At 41.5% G+C, this 24,853-nt stretch overlaps 1 protein-coding gene and 1 long non-coding RNA gene across 3 annotated transcripts in view; one reads left to right on the top strand and one right to left on the bottom strand.

The window, feature by feature from the left end:
• TRPC4 (transient receptor potential cation channel subfamily C member 4) overlaps positions 1 to 24,853 on the top strand; it is a 182,706-nt gene that overhangs the window by 42,080 nt on the left and 115,773 nt on the right. Inside the window, exon 1 of one of the 2 annotated variants that reach the window (XM_060763453.2) lies at positions 10,506 to 10,546. The exons of the other annotated variant lie outside the window; for it this stretch is intronic. The gene's annotated coding sequence lies outside the window, so the exon portion shown is untranslated. Of the gene's footprint in view, positions 1 to 10,505; positions 10,547 to 24,853 lie in introns of those variants that run through there. 2 annotated transcript variants of the gene reach the window in all.
• LOC132767966 (uncharacterized) lies at positions 1,098 to 24,706 on the bottom strand. Its single transcript, XR_009630680.2, has 3 exons — positions 24,649 to 24,706; positions 3,893 to 4,070; positions 1,098 to 2,406 (listed from the first exon to the last, which is right to left on the bottom strand). It is a non-coding gene; the product is annotated as an uncharacterized lncRNA (long non-coding RNA).

Below are 24,853 nucleotides of genomic sequence, written 5' to 3'. Positions count from 1 at the left end.
CATCTCAGTATCTGACCCTAGGCTTGGAAACTCCCTATGCAAAGAGGGCTTCTAGCTCCTTCTTGCTGTAGAATGTTTTCAAGGAAAGAGCTTTTAAGAGTGTGCTTTATTTTACTACTAGCTTAAGTACTCGGTGATGCCTAGGTTTAGGTCTTTTGTAATGATAAACATAAAAAGCATTGATCCTTGGGTTTTGGATTTTAAGAATGGGCCCATTAGAAAATGCATAACAAAATGGGTAAACACAGGGGTGGCTCAAACCATTACGCAAAGTAAGCATTTGCAGTATAGTTGATTTTGCCCAGGGGCGTTCTTGAGGCACTCTTGGGGGAAAATAGACCTTTACATATGCGAGTTGTAGTTACTGGGATGTATAGTTCACCTACAATCAGAGCATTCTGAACTCCACCAATGATGGAATTGAACCAAATATGGCACACAGAACTCCCACGACAAACAGAAACTATATATCAGTGATTGGTTGGGGGGGGGGGGGGGCGGGAATACTGTTTGCTTACCATTGAAAATTACCTAGGGCCACCTCTGGATAAACGACAACTCCCACCATCACCTGTTATTGTTCCAACCACACCAGTAATCAAAGCTGGGCATGTTGGATATGTGTGCCAAGTTTTGTCCAGATCCAAACCTCTCCAGTATTTTCTGTTGGTCATGGGGGTTCCATGTGCAAAGTGTGGTCCAGATCCATTGTCGGTGGGGATCACAGTGGTCTCTGGAAGTGAGAACCAATAGGAAATCAGCCACGAACATACATCAGTGCCCACATACGCACATACATACAATTTTATTATAGATAGATATGATATAGAGATAGAGATAGATAGATATAGAAATATCAGTCAATAGATAGAGATATTAAACTTTTTAATGATTTTGAATCATATGTTTTAAATAGTTGAAAGGTTGTTAACAGTGTAATTCTATTTTTTATTATTCATTTTGGGCTTTTTTGACAATATTGTGCTTTTGATTTGTAAGCAGAGTTGCAGTTTTGAGAAAAAGGTGTTCTATACATCAAGATGATAATTGCAGCAGCAGCAATGACATCAATGTGAGACCATCTCAAAGGGAATTTAAGTAATGCAGGTGGAAAATGCCAACTGGGAAAGTGAATATGTACAGATGGAACTATTTCAAGATGTACCGTAAAAGCATCCTGCCAGATTCTTCCTGTCACTGTGTTTCTAATGTTATTTCCTCCTAGCACATCAGCCAGATGTGGCAGGTGGGTGTAAGAACGTACTTCCAATGTCCCTTATTTCCCACTACCCTATGCCACCTTTTGGGGAGCTGAATAATTCCTCATTCCCGCCCCCTTACATTAATCTCAGATGATTCCTCTCAGAATGCACTGTATCAACAAGGATTCTGGACTACATCACTGATGCAGCCTCCAAGCGTTCAGCAACAACATAATTCCTTTCAGGCATTTTAATTTACAGTCCCTTCAGAGCTGCTGCAAACACTTTGTGCAACTTAAGCCAGCCAGACTGACATTCTGAAAGAAGCCATGAGATTGGCTCAGAGCAGTGCTTGTATATTTTATGATCTTTTTCTTTCTCTCTGATGTTTTGTATAACTGAGTAAAGTACAGGAAACATTACAGGGGTGTGTTCATTTTGTCCTTTAGGAGCATAATTATATAGGCCACTTCAGCAACAATGGGCATTTCTGAGGTCATAGTGTAGCTACTTATTACGGTACATTGCTTTAAGCCCAGTGTGTGTGTGTGTTAAAGAAAGCCTAAACAGAAAAGCCTTGCAAAGTATTAATGATTAACTGCAGCTGCAGAATGCTAGCTAGGCCACACCTTTTAAATGTAACAATTTGAGGCTTGTGCAGACGGCTGGCAGTTGGAAGTTTGAATTGCTGGAGAGAAGAAGCAAGAAGCTTAGGTTATGGTGAAGTAACCATGTTTTATTTTGTTATGCTCTATGATTTAAAACACAGAAGATTTATTCTGTATTACTTACAGTAACTATGTAAGTGTGCCAAACTGTTTTATTTTTCAACTCTGCATCCAAGAGTAAAGTTCTACTGTTTTATTTCTTCTGACTGGCCTGTGTCTTTGGCATTGGGTTTTTGGGCATATTGGACATTGCTACTGCGCAACAACTTGACTCTGCGCAACACTACTGTCATATCTGAACATGATAGCAAGAAGGTGAAACCTAGAAAGCCTAATTTGCCACAAAAGGCTATATGGAATGTGAGAGTAGTGGCATAGTACAACTTAGAGAATAATCATCATATACAGAACAGATCCGCAAACACTGAAATGGGGCAGGGATCTTGTGGCTCTCCAGATGTTGTTGACATGGAACTCTGATCAGCCCCTATCATGGAAAGTAAACCTGCTCCAAATGATTGGTTAATCCTCAGAATCTGTGAAGGAACACAAACAAGATACTCAAATTTAGGAGATGAAAATATCCAGTATATCCTGTGGCAATCTCATATCAAATCGATGTGTACAGAGCCATCCTAAATGGCATGGGGATGCAGAATGAGGTGCCAGATGACTTTCCATCCCCAGAGCTATTCAGATCTGCATTAGTCAGGTCTAAGGCTACATATTCTTCCCCCCAGAGAGATGTCTAATGGGTTTATATTAAGAACAAATTTCTTTAAGAGAAAATTAACTACTTAATCTCCAGGATGCCTTATAAGATATACCTTATTTTCAAGGCACAGAAGAGCTTAGATTTATTAGATTTACTAGGTACTTCCATTCTACCCCAAAGCACTCATTTTCATGGTCTATCATGTACCAGGTGCTACTGGTAAAAATATGCTTCAACATTATCCCAATGTCTCACCACCACTGGAGGGACACTCCTTGCCTACACTTGCTCTCACCCCAACTAGATGTTAGGATTACTTTCTTGTAAATTGTTTTAGTATATATTTTTATCCTCCTGTGCATCATTTTTCTCTTTGAAGTGAATAGTACAAAGCAAACAGACTAAAATAAAACGATTAGAGAAAACTAATAAATGGTTCTTGAGCAAGGAGGGTTGCACAAACACAAGGACCAAGTACCAAGAGCACAATAATCCCAAATAAACAGCTCATGTAGATACGTTATAACAGAGACCCTACAATTTTATAATCATCATGACATGACTAGCGTCCAAATCTAACATATGTAACATTTTAACATCCTTTCAAATCTATGATACTATATCTGTCATATACATGTGTGTGTGAATCATATATATCTATGGCTGGATGGCTCTGTCAGTAGGACTTTGATTATGTTTTCTTGACCTGGTGAAGGGAGTTGGGCTGGGTGTCAGAAGGGTCACAAAAGACCACCAGAAAACATAGTATTTTCTGTTGGTCATGGGGGTTCTGTGTGGGAAGTATGGCCCAATTCTATTGTTGGTGAGGTTTGATTGTAGGTGGACTATAAATCCCAGTAACTACAACTCCTAAATGTCAAGGTCTATTCCCCCAGATTCCATCTGTGTTCATATGGAGTATTGGTGCCAAGTTTGGTCCAGATCCATCATTGTTTGAGTCCGTAGTGCTCTCTGGATGTAGGTGAACCACAACTCCAAAATTCAAGGTTTTCTGTTGGTCATGGAGTTCTGTGTGCCAAGTTTGGCTCAATTCCATTGTTGGTGGAGTTCAGAATGCTCTTTGATTGTAAATCCCAGGAACTACAACTCTCAAATGAAAAATCAATTTTTTGAGTGATGGTTACTCCTTGCATTATTAGGTGTCTTGTGTCCAAGTTTGGTGTCAATTCCTCCAGTGGTTTTTGAGTTATGTTAATCCTACAAACGAACATTACATTTTTATTTATATAGATATAAGTGAAAAAACAACATACAAAATTAGCCTCCTTTTCTTGACTTCCTTTTACCTTCACACAGAATTGCAACCTTGTAGGAACAGTAAAATGATGCCCACCGGAAGGCATCCAGTCTTCTCCATTTTTTAAAGGAGTTCCACCAATTGTGAGGGAGTTCTGCTGCGGAGACAAAACCAACAAGTCTCCCACATTCCTGCTGTTTCAGCTTTGAGTCCTTGGAGGGATCCCACTGAGGATGATAATAATGATAATATTGATAACAACAACAACAACAACAACAACAACAACAACAACAACTTTATTCTTGTACTCCATCTCCCCGAAGGGCTACTGCCTCTTCCAGAGCATATATGCCCTCTGGGAGGGTGGGCGAAGCTGTAGCCAAAGTACCTTATAACACCTGTTTAGGGTTTCTGACAGTATTGCTCAGGCACAATTACTACCAATTTCACAGATGAACACTCAAAGAAAGAAGGTTACAAGTAAGCAACCTTTTATTTGTGTCCCGCTTTTTTCCCTTCTCCTGACATCTCTGGGCACAACTGAGCCAAAATACTTCGTAGTATGGAAATGGGGAGATGTTTGCTATGACCAGCATGTTGACTGATTAAAAAGAAATCATACCTGGGGGGTCTTTTATCCTTTTGGTTATTTTTACTTCGTTGTCTTTAGATGCCACTTATACCCCTCCCCCAGATATCTCTGGGAACAAGTGAGCCAAATGCTTTGTAGTATATAAAGTAAATGAGGAGTTGCTTGCTATGACTTGCATTATAGTGCATAGAGTTAATGCTACTTTGATTAGAGGTCCTTTCAAAGGACATCTGCGGGTGTCCTCCTTATTCCCCCAACTCCTTTCCTTGTTTAAGGGGATGAGTGGGTCTTTGTGGGGCGGTTGGCAGCCAGCCAGTGGGAGCCCTTTACAGTAGCAGTAGCTTCCAATTTCCATACTTGGAAGGATTTGGGATCAGAGAGTCCCTGACATGAGGGGGGCTTTTCTTCCTTGCTTCTTTCAGGGTCTTTTGCCTCTTACATGGCAAAAAACTAGGAAGAGCTAGGGACAAGCAGCAGGTTAGTCTATATAGTCTATGTAACAGGTGGCAGTGGGGTGGGAGGTGCCAGTTGGGCCACTGTCCAATGGTGCCAAACCAGTTTCAGCATGGCTGGGCAACATGGACATCCACCACTGCCAGGGCAGGCCGAAGCATCCATGCCTAGCTGCAAGCAGGCCAAATCCAGCATTTTGGATACTGCTTCCAGCTCACATTTTGTGGCTGTATAGAAACACCCGTAATCTCGTTCTCTGTCTCTCTTTCTTTCCAGTCTTATTTAACTGAGGTTTAACAAAACCTAGACTACTTTCTTGAAAACAAATAGCAGGTAGTGTGTGGAAGGCAACAGTGCTAAATCTGGGCATTTGAGTAGTAACTATCTTGAGGATAAGTTTTTGTAGGTGCCTTCTTGAAGAAAGCCTCCACTGAAACCTTACCTGCTGAATGACAAAACATCCTGAAAATGAGGCAGATACAATGACATCTAGAGTCTCTTTGTTTGTCTTTCTGCTCAAGTGAAGCTTATTTTGATTAGCTACATAGCTTTTATCTCCACATGGGTTTTCTTGACTGCAGATGTTTCTTGTTTTTGCCTAGAGGTATATTATATCAAGTATTTCAGACCTTTCAGTGATCCAGGATTCCAACTTTTATTAACAAGAAAATATACAGTGGCAGCTCCTTGTTTAATGGACCAGGTTGGAGGCATTCCTCGATATTTACTTCACATCTTACCAAGGAATGTTAAGGTCTTCAGCTTGTCAGAAGGGATATATTCTGTTGTTTAGCTGTCTGGAGTTTTTGTTTTATTTGGCAATTAAAATGTTGGGATTTCCTCTGTATTCACTTTTAAATATATAGTCTTTACAGTTCAGGAACAAATAAAGTTGTTCTCTTACTGCACAGTTAATTTTAGGCAAAAAAAAGCCCACGTTATAAATGGCAGTTCACAGTAAAGCTTAGTGTATTAAAATACATTTGAGAAAGGGTGAGCTCTCGGTCATTTGTGCTATGAACCAGTTTCTTGAGTAGGTACTGAAGTCAATACGGACTTTAGGAGGGTCTCCCCAGTAAGAGAGACCCCTAGGACCGCACCAAAGAGGGTCCGCTACCTTGGCGAGCTGTTAGAGAAGCCTGATTCCAGCAGTTTTATTAACATTATAAATTGAAATGAGACTCTTGCTAAGGCGAAGAAGTGACACAGAGGTTTTAATGAGCGATTCAGCTGAAGCGGATGCAATTGCAGTGATATCTCACATGCAAGCATACCAGTACAGAGATCAGAGGCATTTTAATAGGAATTTCCAGGTTTGAAAGTTCCAAAGCACGCCCTCTGCCCTCCGCCTGGCTTGCAGGTGATTGGCTGATGAGATTCCAGCTGGGAGGAGGCGCAGCCGCCCTCCCTGCATCAGGGCCAATCACAGAGCTCCTCTGCTGCACAGGAGCCAATGGGAGAGCTTTCCCTACTTCAGCGCCTTGACAAATCAGGAGGAGAGAGGCGGGATGAAAACAGAAACAATGAGCAGGCAAATGAACCAATGGGTGCGATGCCCAGGCTATTGTCCTTGAGTGGAGTTGCGGTGATCCTTGATTACTTTCATCCTGGCCTTCCTGCCACAATCAGATAAGGCACAAAAGGGGAGGCAGTGGAAATGTCCAGTTTTGAATGAAGTAAACAAAATTGGGAAGGCGGCCCCCTGAGGGGCGTCTCGCTCCTATTGTGAAATGGCCAAAAGTCTGCAGAAGGAGATCTCAGCCTGATGGCCTTAATCCAGGAGCCTCATAGAGTTTCCAGGTCTTATTGTCCTCGCCAGAGTTCTGGGATATGAGTTTCTTTTGTTGCCCCTGATTGCCCTTTCAACAGCTGGCTGCTTCCTGGATTGATTTACCCAAAGGGAGGTGGAAGGAGTGATAGGTTTGGGTGTCAGGGCAAGCATAAGGAAAATACATGAGGGAATACAGAAATCCACAGAAATTCATATCAAATATCTCCTTCCCCATCCCACCCACCAAAAAAATTTAATAAAGAAATTATTTTCAAGCAATATGAGTCCATGGTCCATTTTGAGGGAAGTTCATGAGCGAAAAAGATGTCCTTGTGAGTCCAAAACATTAGGCAGAGCTCTTAAAGCCCAAAAGGACAAGTCTGTTGATTTCCCACTGAGCCATTGGGTGGAATTCTGCCACGCTGGGGTCGAAGCTGGTCCTTGGGAAACTACATTTGAAGCACCCCCGACAGATGGCCATCCAGCCTCTTCTTAAAAGCCTCCAAAGAAGGAGCCTCCACCACACTCTGGGCAGAGAGTGCCAATGCTAAACAGCTCTCACAGTCAGGAAGTTCTTCCTCATGTTCAGGTGAAATCTCCTTTCCTATAGTGTGAAGCCATTGTTCTGCACCCTAGTCTCCAGGGCAGCAGAAAACAAGTTTGCTTCCTCTTCCCTATGCCTTCCCCACACATATGTATACATGGCTATCATGTCTCCTCTCAGCCTTCTCTTCTGAAGGCTATACATGCCCAGCTCTTTAAGCCACTCCTCATATGGCTTGTTCTCCAGACCCTTGATCATTTTAGTCGCCCTACTCTGGACACATTCCAGCTTGTCAACATCTTTCTTCATTTGTGGTGCCCAGAATTGGACACAATATTCCAGGTGTGGTCTGACCAAGGCAGCATAGAGGGGTAGCATGACTTCCCTAGATCTAGACACCATGCTCCTCCTATTGATGCAGGCCAAAATCCCATTGACTTTTTTTTGCCGCCACATGACATTGTTGGCTCATGTTTAACTTGCTGTTCACGAGGACTCCAAGATCTTTTTCACATGTACTGCTCTCAAGCCAGGTGTCCCCCATTCTGTATCTTTGCATTTAATTTTTTCTGCCTAAGTGGGGTATTTTGCATTTGTCCCTGCTGAACTTCATTTTGTTAGTTTTGGCCCATCTCTCCAATCCAGGGGTCCTCAAACTAAGGCCCGGGGGCCGGATGCAGCCCTCCAAGGTCATTTACCCGGCCCTTGCTCAGGGTCAACCTAAGTCTGTAACTACGTGAAGGCACACTACAACAACAACAATCCTATCTCATCAGCCAAAAGCAGGCCAACATTTCCCATTGAAATACTAATAAATCTATATTTGTTAAAATTGTTCTTCATTTTAATTATTCTATTGTTTTTAAGTGTTTTTGCGCTGCAAATAAGATATGTGCAGTGTGCATAGGAATTCATTCATGTTTTTTTCAAACTATAATCTGGCCCTCCAACAGTTTGAGGGGCTGTGACCTGGCCCTCTGTTTAAAAAGTTTGAGGACCCCTGCTCTAATCTGTCAGGATTGTTTTGAATCCTGCTCCTGTCCTCTGGAGTATTGGCTATCCTTCCCAATTTGGTGTCGTCTGCAAACTTGATGATCATGCCTTCTAGCCCTTCATCTAAATCATTAATAAAGATGTTGAACAGGACCGGGCCCAGGACGGAACCCTGCAGCACTCCGCTCATCACTTCTTTCCTGGATGAAAAGGAAGCATTGGTGAGCACTCTCTGGGTTCGTCCATTTAACCAATTACAGATCCACCTCACCGTAGTTTTGCCTAGCCCACATTGGACTAGTTTGTTTGCCAGGAGGTCATGGGGGACCTTGTTGAAGGCCTTACTGAAATCCAGGTACACTACATCCACGGCATTTCCTGCATCTTACCATCCCCTTGTAGTGAAGGGTTAAGCAACCTCTTTGGGTCCTGGGGTCTGGGTTTGCATATGAAGGTCGTTGCAATTTATTTATTTATTTTATTTGACTTGTATACCGCTACTCCCAATTTGGCTCTGAGCGCTTTACAGCAGTAGATTAAAACAATACAATTAACTTTAAAATACAATAAAAACAAGAACAGACATAGTCCCGAGTTATTCACCCATCGAAAGCTTGTCGGAAGAGAAAGGTTTTACAGGCTTTCCGAAAAGCAAGTAGGTCTTGGATAGATCGGGTTTCAACTGGCAAGGCATTCCATAAATTGAGTCTAACCTCGTAACTCTATCGAAAAAAGAGATCAAATTAGTCTGGCATGACTTGGTTTTGATAAATCCATGTTGACTGGGGGTGGGGTGGGTAGGAATTATTATTATTATTATTATTATTATTAATCATCATCATCATTATTATTATTATTATTATTATTATTATTATTATATTTCCTACCCACCTCTCCCTATGGCTTGAGGCAGGTTACAACACTGCCAAAACACACAATCTTATTATTATTATATTTTCTTGTAGATTTACTTTGATTTGTTTATATATTTTTTTGTTTTCATCACTCTGAATTTTTTTGAGTAAACATAACAATAGTTCATGAAAATAATAGAAATTATAATGTTTATAAAAGCATTCTTTCTTTTAACATTAAGTGCACTGCTAATGAGGATAAGAAAAAGAAGCGGGAGGTGGCCTACATTTCCACTGGGCTCTTTGAATATTGATTGCCTATGAAGAAGCACATGAATTTCTGGCTCCTAGCCTGTATCCCGAAATATTCAAGTTGACAAGAAGCTCATAAAATTATGGCAGAATTTGAAATGGTTGAGCATTTTATTTTTATTTTTGACCCAAGTTCCACCTTTAAAAAAAATAATAATGGCAGATCTCATTCAGGCATTTAAGCTACTTTGAGCAATTTCTGATTGTGGAAAGAGCAGCGTTACAGGAATAAGCCAATTCCTCAGTTGATGGGTCTCTTGTTCATCTGCTACTATGGTGGGTAACGTATGGTCTTCTTGATGTTCCACTTCGGTTCTCATTAGCCTCAGCTACTTGCCATAGTCACTAGGGCAGATGGGTTGTGAAGTGCAGCATTATCTTGGGTAGGTGTATGCAAAGGTATCAGTTTGCACATCCCAATTTAATGTCATCTTTTCCAGTTCATTATGGCCATCATATTCAGTATGCACATAATATTGCATCCAGTCCTGGGCTGCTTACACGTGAGGTATCCAATCAAAATGAAATATTGGTGATACTTATTTTTAAAGGAAAGCAGTTCAATAAGAAGGACTGTTAAGGTAAAGGCTAAAGATATTTCATTTATGGTGGTTCAAGTGTTAATCTAGGGTTTCATTGTGTTTTCATGCTATTCATGGGATACGTGCAATTTCCCAGCAGAATCAAATTTCCCTGGGATGTGATTTGACAAATCTGAAAATTATTTGATTTCAGATTTGTAGTTCCAGCAACCCATCTGGCTAGGGGGCATGGTTCCTATTATAGAGTGCAAATCCTAGAAAATGTAGCACAGGGAGAGAGAGCAGAATTCCTAGAAAACTCGGGAGAAACTACAATAGTAGTGCAGTAAAGTGTAGCAATGCTGTGCAGGACTCCAAAAAGGGCGGGAAGAATCTTGCTTCTGTGGTTGGAGCAAACTGTAGCAATGCTTTGCAGGACTTAGCAGGGCTTGCTTCTGGCTGGAGCAAACTGTAGCAATGCTGTGCAGGACTCCAAAAAGGGCGGGAAGAATCTTGCTTCTGTGCTTGGAGCAAACTGTAGCAAACTTCCCTTTGCAAGGAAGGTGGAGCTTGGAGCGAAGGAGGAGGCAATCAGCTCCTCTAGTCACATGGGCTGTCTTCCAAGATGGCCAAAAATGAAGGAACACGTTCAGATGGATGCAGGTAATTGAGACAATGCAATGGCTCTATACAGGCTCCCTTATGTACTGTTCTTTAGCTTCAAAAGACCTTTCCTTTTACTCCTCGGCTGCCAAAGCAACCAGCATCAAACCTTAACGTTCTGTCGCGCGCTGGGCTTGAAATGAATTGCTTTTAAAACAGGATGTGCAACTTTAGCCCAGTGGGAAGCCAGGGGGCCTGAAAAGAAATTCGTAAGGATTTTCACCATAAACAGTATTTGGAGGGCTTGTGAAATATAACAAAGTCTTTATTGGTGAACAATCAACAGAAACTTCTTTTGTCTTCAAAAGGTTAAACAAATACTTCCACGCTTTTGTGCAACTGGTGACTTCTGACTGTTAATTTACTCTAAAGGAAAATCCCTTTCCAAACTTCTCCCAGGCTAACTGTGAACCTAAACCTAACTGATGTGGGCGCCACTACCGGGTTGGTCTGCTCTCAAAGCACCGAGTGTACCTACCAGTAGGCCTGTAGTCACTTCAGCTGGAGTTCTTAGATATTCAAAGCTGTTTTTCCCTCTGAAATTCCTCAGAGCTTTAGGGCTGTTTCCCTGGGAATCTATGGGAATCCTTTTGCTCTTAAGACTGTTCTCCCCCGGGAAGTCTTAAGGGTTGAAGCTTTTGCACAGGAGAACCTGGACACATCCTGTACATTAGCTATTCTTGCAGAGACTAACTAAAAATGGCTCCCTTCCCTTCTCTAAACCCAGAAAGGGGTGGGACTAGAGAACCTAATGATGATGAACAGGTGGCCTGCCCTATAACTGCAAACTTTAACAGGAAGCCACCCTGCTGCAGAATCCCAAACCTTGGGCTGCAAGCAAACACTTAATACAAAGCAAATAAAGTGGGAGCTTCTGGTACAGCTGTACCAGCACAGAATCATAAAATCATTGAGTTGGAAGAGACCTCGTGGGCCATCCAGTCCAACCCCTGCCAAGAAGCAGGAAAATCTCATTCAAATCGCCCCGACAGATGGCCATCCAGCCTCTGCTTAAAAGCCTCTAAAGAAGGAGCCTCCACCACACAGGGGCAGAAAGAGAATTCCACTGCTGAACGGCTCTCACAGTCAGGAAGTTCTTCCTCGTGTTCAGGTGGAATCTTCTTTTCTGTAGTTTGTTCCATGCTCTAGTCTCCAGGGCAGCAGAAAACAAACCTTCCCCTTCTTCCCTATGACTTTCCCTCACTTATCTATAGATGACCCTTATAATGTCGCCTCTCAGCCTTCTCTTCTGCAGGCTAAACATGCCCAGTGATTTAAGCCGCTCCTCATAGGGTTTGTTCTCCAGACCCTTGATCATTTTAGCTGCCCTCCTCTGAACACATTCCAGCTTGTCTTTTTTATTATTATAAATTTTATTTGATACATTCTAACAATTAACAAACTTTTGCCATGCAAGACTTATTTCAGTATAGATTATTCCAAAAGTAAATACTGTATATACCCGAGTATAGGCCAAGTCAGTCTTGTTCTGTATGACTATTTTTATATTTATTTTTTCTTTGGTTGATGAAATCATTGAATCTATATTCCGATAGATAAGTCCGCCAAGTTTCTAAATCCCATCTTGTATTGTCTCTCCATCCTCGGTCTATCGTGGCCTGTGTTGCAGCTGTCATATGTTTTAGGATTTCTGTCCAATTATGGTTATTTTCCTTTTCCTCTATAGTGAGAGACATGAATCTGGCTTTATTCCACATTAATTCTTTCCCTATTACTTCTTCCATTAGATTTCTTATTGTACTATAATAATTCTGATTTTTTTTCTACAATCCCACCACATGTGTGAGAATGAACCTATCCTCCCATAGTTGTGCCAACACTTGTTTGTAATATTTCCTATTACATGTGCTAATTGGAGGGGGGTGGGGGTTCTATACCATTTAGAGATTATTTTCCTTTGGGTTTCTTTTATCCTCATATGTTTAATTTTATGAATATTGTCAATCCAAGACCTAATTAATTTCTTGCTGAAGTTTTTTATTGTTTCCAATTCTCTATAAGGGTTATTTTTGTGTTGTAAGATAAGGTGATTATTTCCTTATACAGTAGCCCAATAATTCCTTTGATTTTCTTTTCTACTTTCCTTTTAATGATTGTGTCTGGCGAGGTTTCTGCTACTGCTCTTCTTTTTGTAGCCTGAGCTTTACTGGACAGGCCTAACCACGCTATCCAGTTCCCCTGACCTCCTTTATCTTGTATCTTATCCCAGTTTATTATTTCTCCATTGGGTTCCATGAGGTCCCCTACCCTTTTGATACCATTTTCCTTCAGGGCTCTAATTAGATTCCTGAATGTCTTCTCCTTATTTTCTAAGATTTCTGATGGGAAAGGGTCAATTTTATTTATTTGTAATTTATTTTGGCATTTTTTCCAGATTTACAACATTGATAAGCAGGAGCCAGCTTTTAAGTTCTTAAGGTCTTTTCTATCTATTCTCTCTCCCATATATGTTCTCCTTGGTCAACTATTAGCTTCCTTTTCTGTTTGCACCCATCTTTTTGACCCTTCCAGTTTGAATTCTAGTAACCTCACTAACTGACTTGACTCATAGTATATTCTCAAAGAGCCCTCCCCCCATCCACCCATTTCTTGTTTATTGTAATATAGAAAGTTGGCAATTCTGTTTTTGTTTCCTCCCACTATCCATTTTTATAGAGTTATACCACTTCTTCAGCAAATTGTTAGGAATATTCACTGGGAGGGTTTGGAACAAAAATAAGAATTTGGGCAAAATCTTCATCGTATAAATTTTTAACCTTGTGGATATATCTTGAAATTCCAGCTTGTCAACATCTCCCTTCAAATGTAGTGCCCAGAATTGGACACAGTATTCCAGATGGGGTATGACCAAGGCAGAATAGAGGGATAGCATGACTTCACTAGATCTATTATTATTATTATTATTATTATTATTAAAACTTTTATATCCTGATCTTCTCTACCTCCATGGAGGGACTCAGACCAGCTAACAGCAGAAATTCAATGCACAAATACAACTAAATATATCTTAAAACATAATAAGTTATGTTTTTAAGATCTAGATACTATACTCCTATTTATGCAAGTGAAGATCCCATTGGCTTTTTTGTCACCGCATGACATGGTTGGCTCATGTTTAACTTGTTGTCCACAAGGGCTCCAAAATCTTTCTCACACATACTGCTGTTGAGCCATTCTGTATCTTTGCATTTTATTTTTTCTGCCTAAGTGGAGTATCTTGTATTTGCCCTTGCTGAACTTCATTTTGATAGTTTTGGCCCATCTCTCTAATCTGTTCAGATCATTTTGAATTCTGCTTCTGTCTTCTGGAGTATTGGCTATCCCTCCCAATTTGGTGTCCTCTGCAAACTTGATGATCCTGCCTTCTAATCCTTCATCTAAGTCATTAATGAAGATGATGAACAGAACCGGGCCCAGGGCAGAACCCAGCGGCATTTCACTTGTCACTTCTTTCCAGGGTGAAGAGGAAGCATTGGTGAGCACACATTGGGTTCTCTTCTGATCATTCATCTCAATGCTAATATCTCACCTGATATTAGCGGGTGGATCTGGCTCTGGGGATAATGAATCTGATGACCCTTGCTCCAGATTGCTCTTGATGGGTCACTGCACCCTTTCTGTTGAATTTTGTGCTTGGGGTTAAGCCCAGCACCTGCTCATGGCATCAGGGTGCTGCTTAGTGTTGGAGTCTTATATTTTATTCCAGTTTAATGTATTTCATGAAGAAACTGCAAGAAATCCTATAGGCTAATGCCAGTCGTTAGCATTTTTACTTTGCACCTAGACACCATGTCCCAGCATATCTTTGAAGTTAACAGAATTGCACTCTGATTTTAAAGAGAATTCCAGGAACGAAAATCCATGCCCAATAGCATAAGTCATACTTTTCCTGCAATTCTGTGATATTACAGCAGGCAGTTTTGCCTGTATCATTCTTAGAGAGATTGGTCTGTTTTGTTTGTTTGTTTTTATTTATTTATATTTCAAACTTATATGCTGCCACTCCCCTAGGGCTCGGAGCAGCTTACAAGAACAAACTAGAATCTAACACAAATTAAACAACATATCAAAAACCTGTCGAAACAAATATGTCTGAATATGTTTAAAAATACAAACCACAATATTCAGAAAGTTTTCATGAATAATGAGTTCTTTTTAAATTCTCCATAGAATTTACAACCCACCTCCAAGTATTATTTTCCAAAGAAAACCCTGTGAAATTCATGAGGTTGCTATAGGTCAACATGGGATCTTGAGAGTACATATGCTCACATTATTTGATAAAGAAAGAGTACATGTTTTCCCCCTTTTGGTAGGAAGCAACCATGATTCATTTCAATAAGAATTGTGGAGGCAAAGTATAAGATCATAGGAGAAAATGCTTCATTTGACATGAACACAAAACTACAACATTGCTAAAAGGTATCAGAACAGCTTTGGGTGATAAATGTTGTTTCTTCCCTGTTGAGATTTAGCATTTATCTCATTGCAGAAGTGTTTGCCCATGCTCATGTAAAGATCTAAACTTTGAAACAGATAAAGTGTAATACATTAATGTGAAAGTTAAGTATACTTGATGCATTCAAATTAATTCAGTATGCAAGTTTCTGTAGCACAGACTCTTTGTTTCTGTGTTGAATAAGTCATATTTTCTCACTGCTTGTTTTGCTAGAGGATCTGTGAGTGTGCTCAGCATCTCCAACAGTATTGGGGTAGGAATTTCCGAGTACCTGGGATTATTTGTTCCTTTTGGTGGTGTGTGGGGGAGGGGGGAACAACACATTCTCAATGGTCCTTGAAAAACAAAAGCACAAAAAGTCATTAAATGATAGAAAATACAAAATTTATATTCACAATGAAATTGATGGATGGCATTCTTGAAGTGACTGGATTGATCTTGAAGGAGCTGGGGGTGGTGACGGCCGAGAGGGAGCTCTGGCATGGGCTGGTCCATGAGGTCACGAATCATAGAATCATAGAATCAAAGAGTTGGAAGAGACCTCATGGGCCATCCAGTCCAACCCACTGCCAAGAAGCAGGAATACTGCATTCAAATCACCCCTGACAGATGGCCATCCTGACTCTGTTTAAAAGCTTCCAAAGAAGGAGCCTCCACCACACTCCGGGGCAGAGAGTTCCACTGCTGAACGGCTCTCACAGTCAGGAAGTTCTTCCTCGTGTTCAGATGGAATCTCCTTTCTTGTAGTTTGAAGCCATTGTTTCGCGCCCTAGTCTCAAGGGAAGCAGAAAACAAGCTTGCTCCCTCCTCCCTGTGGCTTCCTCGCACATATTTATAAATGGCTATCATATCTCCTCTCAGCCTTCTCTTCTTCAGGCTAAACATGCCCAGCTCCTTAAGCCGCTCCTCATAGGGCTTGTTCTCCAGACCCTTGATCATTTCAGTCGCCCTCCTCTGGACACACTCCAGCTTGTCAATATCTCTCTTCAATTGTGGTGCCCAGAATTGGACACAATATTCCAGGTGTGGTCTAACCAAAGCGGAATAGAGGGGTAGCATGACTTTCCTAGATCTAGACACTAGGCTCCTATTGATGCAGGCCAAAATCCCATTGGCTTTTTTTGCCGCCACATCGCACTGTTGGCTCACGTTTAACTTGTTGTCCACAAGGACTCCAAGACCTTTTCCACACGTACTGCTCTCGAGCCGGGCATTGTCCCTCATTCTGTATCTTTGCATTTCGTTTTTTCTGCCTAAGTGGAGTTTCTTACATTTGTCACTGTTGAACTTCATTTTGTTAGTTTTTGCCCATCTCTCTAATCTGTCAAGATCGTTTTGAATTCTGCTCCTGTCCTCTGGAGTATTGGCTATCCCTCCCAATTTGGTGTCATCTGCAAACTTTATGATCATGCCTTCTAGTCCTTCATCTAAGTCATTAATAAAGATGTTGAACAGGACCGGGCCCAGGACGGAACCCTGCAGCACTCCACTCGTCTTTCCAGGATGAAAAGGAAGCATTGGTGAGCACCCTTTGGGTTCGTCCATTTAACCAATTCCTGATCCACCTCACCGTAGTTTTGCCTAGCCCTCATTGGATAGTTTCCTTGCCAGAAGGTCACAGGGGACCTTGTCGAAGGCCTTACTGAAATCCAGGTACGCTACATCCACGGCATTCCCCGCTTGGAGCTCTATCGAAAAAAGAGATCAGATTAGTCTGGCATGACTTGTTTTTGATAAATCCATGTTGACTATTAGCAATGACTGCATTTGTTTCTAAGTGTTTGCAGACCACTTCCTTAACAATCTTTTCCAGAATCTTGAGTGGTATCGACGTGAGGCTGACCGGACAATAATTGTTTGGGTCATCCTTTTTTCCCTTCTTGAAGATTGGGACCACATTGGCCCTCCTCCAGTCTGCTGGAAGTTCTCCCGTTCTCCAAGAACTCTCAAAGATGATTGCCAATGGTTCCGAAATGACTTCCGCTAGTTCCTTCAGTACTCTTGGGTGTAGTTGATCTGGCCCTGGGGACTTGAACTCATTTAGAGCGGCCAAGTATTCCTGGATGACTTGTTTCCCAATTTGGGGTTGGATGTCCTCTAATCCCTTACCCACTCCATCTTGCTGAGGTTGAAGATGACTTTCTTTTTGTGAGAAGACCAAGGCAAAGAAGGCATTAAGTAGTTCTGCCTTTTCCCTACCTCCTGTCAGCATTGCCCCATCTTCTCCTCGAAGAGGCCCTATCGCCTCCTTGTCTTTCCTTTTTCTACTGACATAAGAAAATAATCCCTTTTTATTGTTTTTAATGTCCCTGGCAAGCCTGAGCTCATTTTGTGCTTTAGCCTTGCGGACCTTTTCCCTACAGGTGTTGGCTATTTGTTTGAATTCTTCTTTGGTGATTTCTCCCTTTTTCCACTTCTTGTGCATGTCTCTTTTGTGTCTTAGCACAGTTAGAAGTTCTTTGAACATCCATTCTGGCTTCTTTGCACTTGTCCTATTTTTTCTCTTTGTTAGCACAGTTAGCAGTTGCGCCTTGAGTATTTCACTCTTGAGAAATTCCCATCCATCTGTAACTCCCTTGTCTTTTAGTATCTGTGTCCACAGTATGCTGCTCAGTGTTTTCTTCATTTTTCATAAATCAGCTCTCCTAAAGTCCAAAATGCGGGTTTGACTTGTCTTAGTTTCAGCCTTCCTTTGTACCTCAAATTGCAGGAGCACATGGTCACTTGCCTCTATGGATCCGACCACTTCAACCGCATCGATTAGGTCCTCCGCATTTGTTAGGATGAGATCAAGAGTAGCCAACCCCCTTGTTGCCTCTTCTACCTTCTGGACCATGAAATTGTCTGCAAGGCAAGCAAGGAATTTGTTGGACCTTGTACTCTTGGCCAAGTTTGTTTTCCAGCAAATATTGGGATAGTTGAAATCGCCCATGACTACTACATCTCTTCTCTGTGCCTGTTTTATCAACTGTTGGCAGAAGACTTCATCAAGTTCTTCCTCCTGGCTTGGACGTCTGTAGTAGACGCCTACAATGACATCTTTTTGAGTCCCAGTTCCCTTGATTCTTATCCAGATGCTTTCAAGCTGGTTTCCCGGATTGCTGTCTTGCATCTCTTCTGCAGCATAACAGTTTTTGACATATAAGGCTATTCTGCCTCCTCTCCCCTTTGTTCGGTTTCTGTGAAAGAGGTTATAGCCCTCGATAGGAGTCATCCCACCAGGTTTCAATGATGCCTATAATATCATATTTGTGGTGTTGTGCTAAAAGTTGGAGTTCGTCTTGTTTATTTCCCATGCTCTGTGCATTAGTGTAAAGACATGTGAGCCCCTGAGATCTTCCCCTCAGCTGTTTAATTGGGATTGTTGTGCTTTTGGTAATTGGTCCTCGTTGTGTTTGTGCAGCCCTCCGTTTAGCCTTCTGGTGGTTCCCTGACATTGTGGGTAAAGTAGTGTTCGCAAGGCTGTTGTTCCCCTCCCCTGGTGGGCCTAGTTTAAAGTGCGCCTAATGAGGTTTGAGAGTCTGTGAGCAAAAAGGTGTTTTCCTACTTGTGTGAGATGCACCCCATCCTTTGTCAGTAGGCCATCCTCCTGGAAAAGCAGGCCATGGTCGAGGAAGCCAAAGTGTTCCTTCTCCGACGAAGAGTTGGAAATGACTGAACGAATGAACAAGATGAAATTGTAAATATGGTAATTACTTTTTTGCTTCAAACCATGGATCCAGTATACCTTCTTTTAAGCATTACTTTTCTTTTCTTTTTTAGTCACAGGGAATAAAAGATTCAAGAGCCTCACACAGACTAGGGTAAACAATCAATCCAGTAAATGGGACTTTCTATAACGTGTTGCAGTGTGCATGCTCCCTACCTCTAAGAGGTAGTATTTCTTTTTGAGCCTTGAGATAGCTTCCTGCAAGATATTGGAAACCTCATCAGGCTCAATATGGTTAATTTTCTGTCCCACTCCTCCATCACAACCTACTGACTTTAGTTTTCTGTCTCACTTTACTTGTGGACATTCATCATTAATAAATTTAATAATAATACCTTTATTTTTGTATCCTGCTACCATCTCCCCAAATGGACTTGGGGGACCAAGCCCAGTAATAACAAGTTAACCAATGAAACACACTTAAAAACACGATGAACATATAACAACTAATTAAACAAGTAAAACAGTAAAATATTAAAAAACATAATTTCAATAGATCAAAAATCAATCTTTATTACCATTCTTTATCATCATTCCATCTTTCTTTCCTGAAAGACAGTAAATATCCTCAGTTTCAAACTGATTGCTATTTCCTTTTCACCCTTCTTTTAATTTCCAAATTTGCACATTATAGGCCCTTGGTATTGTACAGATTGGTTCCAGGACCTCTCGTGGATATCAAAATCTGTGGGTGCTCAAGTAAAAGGAGTCTTATATAAATTGGCCTTATTGCTTAATTTTTGCCTTCTACATAATGGCAAAATCAAGATATGGGGGTTTTTTTTGGATTTTTTTGGTGGGTACGGAGTGAGAATAGCTTCAATCCTAGAATTCAGAATTTGTTGATGCAGAGAGCTGGCTGTAGCTCTCCATGCTTAGAGAGACCACCAAATATATGAAAACATCTGCCATATTTGGCATGGCAGAAGGTGCTAACCTCTCTTGCTCTTTGTTTTAGAGACACAGCCAGTCTAGTTATCTTTCTACTTATCTGCCTGTCTACCTATCTCCATACTCTTTATATATACAGTTCTGAGATAATGTCTGCCTGCCTTTCCATCCATCCATCTATGTTATCTATGATAATTGGAAATACTAGATTTTCAAGGAAGAACTTATTCATACAAGCCAATGCTAATGTGTGCATCAGGGACACAGGAGACAAATTTCCTGAACATTCTGTCAGTGCCTAGAACTGCCATCAATAATAGAAAGAGGATTACCAATTTGTGTTTCCACTGAAGGGATAAAAACGTTTGCATACATAAACAAAATTTAGACATCCAGCCTACAGAGTCCTCTGAAGTTTGAGAAGTTCTGAAAAGACAGTCCGGCATATTACTTGGTATGTCATCTCTTCTTTGCACTGTTTTCTTATTGATCTTTTTTCTTGCTTTGAGAGATGTGCAAAAATACCACGGGGAATGCTGAAGAATGGAATTATGAGGATCAACCCAAAGCAATAAAACTGGTGCACACTCAGGGCATCTCTACACTGGTACTTATTTCAGGGCTGATCAGGTGTCCTGGATGCTGGATTGGCCCTGGAGACTTCTACAAGGACTCCCCAGCCACAGCAAAGGCTGGAGGGAAACCCCAGTGCCAGGTGGTGCTGAATGCAGTTCTGATGTCAGTCAGATGTTGGGATATCAAGGGAGGCGGAAGGGGAGAGGAGGAGGAGGATTGGGGGGTGGGGGCATGCCACAGCCAGAGACTGCTGCAATATGGGAGTGGTGCGGTGGATTAGGGGACTGTCATCCCACATTCCTGGGCTACCTAAGCAACTGGTTCCATTTGGGAACTGGCCCAACTGTTCTCACTGGACCTAAGTTGGGAAAGGCCATATTTTTTTAAAAAAGTTGTTGAGTCAAAATTCAGACTTTTCCCTAGCTTTGGGTAAAGCAAAGCCAAGGCTGTATTAAAGTTCCCTTATCACGGAACTGCCCCATGTAATGTTTGGTTGCTGCAGGGCTGATCCTCATCTACACCATTAAGTGATCAGTGTAGATTTGGTCTCAGTTTATTACATAGTGTTTCAATACCTCCCAACCAGCCATTCGTCAGTGAAGACAAAAGAGCTATGATCTTTGTCAATGCCATACTTGCTTTGTTGATGCCATATTTGGGACAATTCTTTGCATAGTGCTGAATTTGTGTAGAGAGAACATTGATTCTCCAACAGATGCTCTCTGATCTCAAAGGGGAGGAACAGTCTATGTAAAAACAAGTGTAGTGCCCATTTGAAAGTAGAAAAGATTCATCTAAACCAGAGATCCTCAAACTAAGGCCCTCGCTCAGGGTCAACCTAAGTGTGAAATGACCTGAAAGCACACAACAACAGCAGCAGCAGCAGCAACAACAATCCTATCTCATCAGCCAAAAGCAGGCCCATACTTCCCATTGAAATACTAACAAGTTTATATTTGTTAAAATTGTTCTTCATTTTAATTATTGTATTATTTTAAGTGTTGTTTGAACTACAAAAAAGATATGTGCAGTGTGCATAGGAATTCATTCATTTTTTTTTCAAATTATAATCCGGCCCTCCAACAGTCTGAGGGACTGTGACGTGGCCCTCTGTTTAAAAAGTTTGAGGATCCCTGATCTAAACCATCAATAGTGCTCGATCACTATAGTTTTAGCTGTCGGAACTTTGATAGGCAGCACTTCCTTGGCTTCACTTGCAAAGGGTCTGCTCCCACATTTCCAAGAGAGAAATGCAACCCCAGTGAGATGACTGGCTTTTATTCATTTGATTCCAGGTGAGCTGTATGTGTGACACATTTCTGGTATGTGCTGAGAATTTTCTAGTGAGTGAAAGTAGTTAAAAATGCTGGCATTTGTGAAGAGGAGAACTACATATGTAGGAAGAGAAATTAATCACATCTTTTAGCATCTGTTGCAAGAATAGCAGCACAACTATTGTGGCTAGTGACACTGAATAGTGTTGGACTGCCCAACTGAAATTTTTGCTTGCTACCATTACTTTCCAGAAGATGCGTTGATTAATTAACAAGCTAGCAATTAGTCCATCCACTTGAAATAATATATCTGTTTAATAAAAAAAGATATATTTTACAAGTTTGCCCTTTTAACAGATTTTAAAGTGCCTGGTAGAATAATTTATGTGATGATTTGTGTATTATGAAAATTTATTTCACCATCTGTAAAGCTGAAAAATGCATATAATATTTTAAGAGAAATGTCAAAATTTGTAATTAAAATTCTGGCACTGAAAAATTTGATCAGCTGCTAAAGTGGATCTTTTTAATTAATGAAGGAAATTTAAAAAACTAAATTTCTTTTTGCCAACAATATTCTACTTGCTGAGAAAAAGTTAGAAGACTTTTCCCTTCAAGCTCTCTGTGGTTTGTGCATATTTAAAATCAGGGGTCCTCAAACTACGGCCCGCGGGCCGGTCCAGGCCCCCCGGGGGCATTTATCCGGCCCCTGGATGCTGGGTCCCACGCAGGGTGGGCAGGAGGTGCTTTTTAAGGTGGACCTCGCTCATCCTGCGTGGCTGCTGGACATCTTCCTGCCTGTTTGGTGGGTGGGTGCACAGGCGGCATCACGTGAAAGGAGTTTGTTAAGGGGCCTTTTATGTGACCCGTTGCGTGCCCACCTGCCAAACAGGCGGGAAGGCGCCCCAATGCCATGGCAGAAAAAAGAAGGGACCGGCACTGTCGAAACATAATGAAGCCTGGCGCCCTGCCAAAGCACGCACGTGCACACACACAGCTTCCTTCTCTGCGTCTCTCTCTTTCTCTCTGTCTCTCTCACACACACGCCAAACTGAGCCACCAACTTCCCAACCAACGCATCTCCCAAACCCTGGAATTAAACTGCTCAAGGGGAGCTGTGCTCAGGAGATAGGGAAAGCATCCCAAATCCTCCTCCAGCCCCCTCTCCACCTCCCCTGACTTGGGACTGAACAGCTTCTGATCCTAGGACAAACTCCCTTCCAAGGAAAAGGGAGGAAGAGCTCACCCTCAGCCCAACGTCCCTCTCTCAAGCTTCTCCTTCCATCCGGCCCGCTTTTCTCCCACTCTTCCCTGGCTTCGAAGAGGGGGAGGAAAGAAGTCATCCAAACACCCCTGCCTGCTGTGTATATGCGCTTTAAAGCTCCTCTTTCTGTGTATTAGGGGGAAGAGAGATGGGGAGGAAGGAGTCGGGGACATGCAACTGATAAGCATATCGAAGGAGACAAAAAAGAAGCATTAAAAACATGTAAAAGAAAGGAATTTCTTTCCTCTCCTCTCCTCTTTTCTTCTATTCCTTTCTTTTCTTTTTCTCTTTTTCTCCCCCTCCTTCTTTCCCCTTTCCTTCTCTCTTTCTCCCTCTTTTTTTTCTCCCTTTCTTCTCCTCTCCTTTTTATATCCCTTTCTTTTCTCCTTCCTTTCCCTCCCTCCCTCCTTCTTTCTCCGAGGCAGCTTTCAGGAAGAAGGAGAGGAGGAGGAGAGGAAGGCCGGTGGGCAGCCCAGAGGAGGAAGGCTGCTGCTGCTGCTTCTCCAGCAGTGCTGCTTCTGCCGCTCCTGGTGGCTGGTAGCTGGGCGGGGGAGGGACCCACTGTCCTCCTCTTCCTCTCTATGATGGCACACCAGGAAGATCTAATAAGAAAACTAAATGTGTCTGGCTATTTTCCCAGTGACCATCGGTATGCCCTATAAGTACTGTAATTCCCCCAAAATAAAACTCTACAAACAAGATTAAATTCAAACAATTGGGTTTACTGAATAATCAAGATATAAAAGTGCAGTTTGATTATGACATAAAGTTAGAATAGTAAAATATAAACTCTGAGGTAAAAAACAACTATAATTTCTATGAGGTAAATATAACTATTAACTATGGCAAGTATATCTATTAACTAGTTTCTATAGCATATTCAAATCTATAATCTATGGGGCATGTACAACTATTAATTATGGCATGTATATCTGTGAACTCTGGGGCATGTATAACTATACTATGAGGCATGTATGTGCTAAGGATGGCCTGTTCGGACTGCAAGCCAGACTAGACACTTTCTGGCAACCAACTATATACTATTGTCCAAAAAGAATGGAGCCAAAAAGTCTTTCACCAGGCAGTGTGGACTCTGATAATGCAGTTCAAAGCAGATATTGTGGGTTATCTGCCTTCATATTCTGGGTTATATGGTTGTTTGGAAGGGCCCTTTCAGAGCCCTATATCCCTGGATCTGATCCTAGGTTTTCTGTTTATCCCAGATTATCTGGCAGTGCAGTCTAAAATAATCCAGTTTAAAGCAGAAAACCTGGGATCAGATCCTGAGAAGGGCCCACAGTCTCCTTGTGAAGACAAAAAGTTGTGTATAAATAAGCATAATAATAATATTGTAGAACAGAAATTTGTTCCTGGTTTGAAATTGTTATTTTCTGTTTAATTGTGCAGCTCTTAGTAGTTCTCCTCCAGAAACTTTGTGTAGCTGCCACAAACTATGATGACAAGAGGTCATGGGAATTCGGCCAATAGGCTGATCAGTAAACATATTCATGGGTTCCCTGCTGTTATAGTTAGCCTGTTACCCATGCTACAACATGCTTGAAGTCAAAATTTCATATATTTGTAATTAGAAATAAATGTTTAACAATATTCCCGTGTAAACTATAGTCCGGCCCTCCAACAGACTGAGGGACAGTGACCTGGCCCCCTGTTCAAAAGGTTTGAGGACCCCTGTTTAAAATGTTCTGTATATATTTGAGTATAAGCCGACCCAAATATAAGCCGAGGCACTTAGTTTACCACAAAAAAATAGGAAAACTTATTGACTCGAGTATAAGTCGAGGATGGGAAATGCAGCAGCTACTGATAAATTTCAAAATAAAAATAGATACTGATAAAACTACACTGAAGCATCCATAGGTTAAATATTTAATATTTACATAAATGTACCTGGGGAAGGCAGCAAAGCCAAGGGGGCCTCTGAGGGAGGAGTGCTAGTCTTTTCCACAGGAAGCAAAAGACCATTAAAAGGGAAGGGATTGCCAGCTTTGGCTCAGCCCCTCTTACGTGCCTCTCAGGTTGTGATGGATGTTTTTCACCGCGCAGGAAGAGGAAGAGAGGTGTGTGCGTGTGTGACAAAAGAAGGATTTCTTGA

The sequence above is a fragment of the Anolis sagrei genome, chromosome 2, assembly GCF_037176765.1.
Source record: "Anolis sagrei isolate rAnoSag1 chromosome 2, rAnoSag1.mat, whole genome shotgun sequence".
Classification (NCBI taxonomy): Eukaryota; Metazoa; Chordata; class Lepidosauria; order Squamata; family Dactyloidae; genus Anolis; species Anolis sagrei.
The sequence above is the reverse complement of the archived record's forward strand: the minus strand, read 5'-3'. Positions and strand labels throughout refer to the sequence as shown.